Raw genomic sequence first — 3,471 nt, 5'->3', positions numbered from 1 at the left:
TTTTAGCAAAGCTAGCTTCTGAGAGGTGACTGTCTTTTGTTACCATGTGTGGATGGTGAATTGTGAAAACAGCTGTTATTTCTTCCCACATCAGTACAAGGAAGTCAGATTATTCTGCACAAAAACTCAGGCTGAAATCAGTCTGGAGGAGCTGAAACCATCGGGGAAGCTGGGGGCGAGGACATTGGAGTTACTCATGCGGGTGTGGGTTCCTTTAACTTCCACGTGCTTTTGGCGTTAGCACATGTGCTAAAATGGGAACGATACAGAGATTAGCATGGCCCCTGCCCAGGGATGGGGATTCCTAGGTGGCTCAGTGGCAAAGAATCCGTCTGCCAATACAAGAGACGCAGGAGACAGAGGTTTGATCCCTGGATTGGGAAGACCACTGGAGAAGGAAATGGCAGCCCGCTCCAGTATTCTGGCCGGGAAAATTCTGTAGACAGTGGAGCCTGGTGGGCTACATTCTATGGGGTCACAAAGAGTCAGACACAACTGAGCACATAGTGTGTTTGTGTGTGTGTCCGTGTGTGCACATGCTCAAGGATAACATGCAAATAAATGCATGAAGCATCTGTATCTTTTCATAAGTCAGTTTTTCCAGAAGAGTGATTTTTCAGATGGGTACCCTGCCCCCATTTCTAGGAGACTCTGTCAGGACTTTGAGACAATATGGCTTGAAAGAAAATTCACATTAAATTTTATGTTATGGTTTGCATTTGGAAAATTTTCTAAGAATAAAACTTCTTTTTATTTCACACTATTAACTCTGGATCAGAAAGTATGACAGAGTCTTCCTGGCTATTAAGGCTGTGTGGAGTATATATTCTAAGAGGGTGACCTTCAGGACAGGGAGAGACAGGTACGGATGGGACTTTCTCTGATGAGCACCAGGACACTTTAGAGTTGTGGTGACTCCCTTTCCGCGTGCTCCTGCAGCTTTGTTACTTGCCACTAGATGCATGTGAGTGCCCTTCATGGCTGCAGTCATTTGGCTGATAGTGAATCTACTCCTGGCAGTCAGTAGATAGGTATAAATTCCACGTAGAGTTCAGCAGAAACGTTGAGCAGGTTTCAGGTGCCTTGCCCCATGTGTCCCAGTGTCTTAAATTAATTGTCTGGGAAAAGGAGATTTTTGTGCTGTGTTGAGATGCAGGCGGATCCCAGTGTGTGTTCCCTGGAGCCTGGGAGGAACCTGGAGTTGGGCGCTGAGGTGAGAAGGACTCGTTCATACACGAAGGGCTTTCCCGGTGAAAACCTTTGATCCTCCTTCTGTGGTGCCAGTCCCAGCAGACTCTCAATACCCACCAAAGCATTCCTTCTGCCTCCCGCCCCTAAATTTAAATGTCATCCCAAAGTTGTTCTCCTGGCAGCTGAAAGGAAGGTTTCACAGACAATTTTATTGGTTTCTCGACTCTGTTTCACGATGATGCCGAAACCCCTAGGAACGTTTTTGAGACTGTGGTTTCAGGGCTCAATAAATCACTAAAACTGGGGGCCTAAGACAACACTAGTTCTCTTGCAGGCTGGAGCTGGAATCAGAGATGTCAGTGTCTCGGGGCCATGCCTTCTCTGGAGGCTGACGGGGCAGCAGCAGAGATCCTTCCAGGCTTGCCCAGCTCCTGGGGCACCAGGTGTCACTGACCCGAGGCCATGTCACTCCAGCCTCTGCCCCCATCTTCAAGTGGTTTCTCCTCTGTTGGGATGCCAGTCATTGGCTTTGGAGCCACCTTGATCCGGGGTGATCTCATCTTAAAGGTTCTTTACTTCATTCCATCTGCGAGGACCCCGTTGCCACGTAGTGTCATAATCTGATGTTCAGGTTGTGTTGGTTGTGTTTTACAGTTTTCTGTATCTGTGACGTTTTGGCATCTTAAGGAACTTAGCTTCTAGACCCCACCCCACCTCCTTATCCACCCCACACACTATGCCAACATTCCCCCTGCCCTTGGTCACCCAGGACCAGGGATCAGACAACTGGGGACACCCCAGAGCCCCTGGCCCCCGGGACTGAGAAAGGCTCTTCTAGGCCTCCCCCCGCTCCTGTTTCCACTCTTGTGCTTCCCTGTGGCCCTGCACCTGTGGCTCCATCTCTGGCGTCCGTGAGTTTGATAAACTTGGCTTTCCCCAGATGTTCTTCTGTGGCCACACCTGACCGACTGTCTCATGAGAGAGCACACAACAGCCTGGGCATGAATCATAATGAATGTGGGTATTTGGGGACACTCTTCAGCCCCCCGAGTACACTGCACACATGTACATCGGTGTTGGATCAGCAGGTCTGGCCACTGTCCCCCTCCCTTGATGTACCCTGGGACTTGGGGGCTGGTCACCTGCGGGGCTGACCCTGTCCCAAGGATGAGGCCCCAGGAACCTCCATCTGGGCTCTGAGGTGCTGCTGATTCAGTGCATTTCAGATAAGCAGGAAGTTCCTGGGAAGAAAACCACAAGCTTTATTTTTATTTAATTCCAGCTATTCTGTGGTTTTTGGAGATGGCCTTTAAAGATTTGTGTTTGATTTTTATCTCAAAGAGAATGCAGAAGAGCCCATGGGTTGGGGTCCAGAGAAAATACTCACAGAGAAGAGAAGCAGCGAGTTTGCACCAGGCAGCTGTGGGCAGGATGGGCCTGGGGGATCACCCCCTGGAGACAGAGCAGTGGCTAGGCTGGTGCTGCTGCCAGAGGCCCTGCCTGGCTTCGCAGGTCAGTCCCAGGGGCCGGTGGGCTCAGTGGGCTGTTGGGTTTTAGGGGAGGTCTCTTTCACTGTCACTGGCCCAAAAAGCACACCGGGCTTTCCCCCTGTCTGGCCATTGTGAGGGTGACTGTGCCTCAGGGGTCCTGTTGGATGTAGTGGGGGACCGACTGGAGGATGGAGACTTCCCAGAAAACATGGTGGGGGTGTCCCTTTGGGGCAGGTCAGAGGGTGGGGAGAGAGGGAGGGCCTTCACCCCAGGCCGGCCCAGCGCCACTGCTCTGGCTGCAGCCCTGCCAGGGAGCAGCTTGCTGGATAGCAGGCCACCCAAACCACCCTGAGAGCAGCGCGCTCGCCTGGGGCTCCGAGTCCCTGAGGCCTTCCTGCTGCAGCCGCCCTCCCCGCTGCAGCCGCCCTCCCCGCTGCAGCCGCCCTCCCCCACTCTGGATCCTGGGAGAGTCTCTGTGTCAAGGGAGGGTCACCAAGTTCTTAGGGAAAAATCAAAGCAAATTCACCATAAAAGCTCATCTGAATGAGGGAATTTGGGCGGGGAGATGCTTTGACAGATTGGTGCACCCCAAGCCCACCGCAGTGGACCCCGTGCTGGCTGGGGAGGCGTGTGGGCCTGCAGGCCAGTGTGCAAACGCGTTCGTCTCCTCTGGATTTGGTGACCCTCAGCTTTTGAAGGAGGGGCCCTAGTCTTGCGGGGACCCAAACCTGGGCCTGCCTGATGCTGCCTCAGGACAGGGGCTCACGTGCGTGCCTCTGTGGAGGGTCGT

At 52.9% G+C, this 3,471-nt stretch overlaps 1 pseudogene; it reads left to right on the top strand.

The window, feature by feature from the left end:
• Positions 1 to 225: 225 nt before the first annotated feature.
• On the top strand, positions 226 to 297 carry LOC138077280 (U6 spliceosomal RNA; annotated as a pseudogene).
• The last annotated feature ends 3,174 nt before the right edge of the window (positions 298 to 3,471 follow it).

The sequence above is a fragment of the Capricornis sumatraensis genome, chromosome 3 (assembly GCF_032405125.1).
Source record: "Capricornis sumatraensis isolate serow.1 chromosome 3, serow.2, whole genome shotgun sequence".
NCBI lineage: Eukaryota > Metazoa > Chordata > Mammalia > Artiodactyla > Bovidae > Capricornis > Capricornis sumatraensis.
Note: the sequence above shows the minus strand (reverse complement) of the source record. Positions and strands in the feature narration are given on the sequence as shown.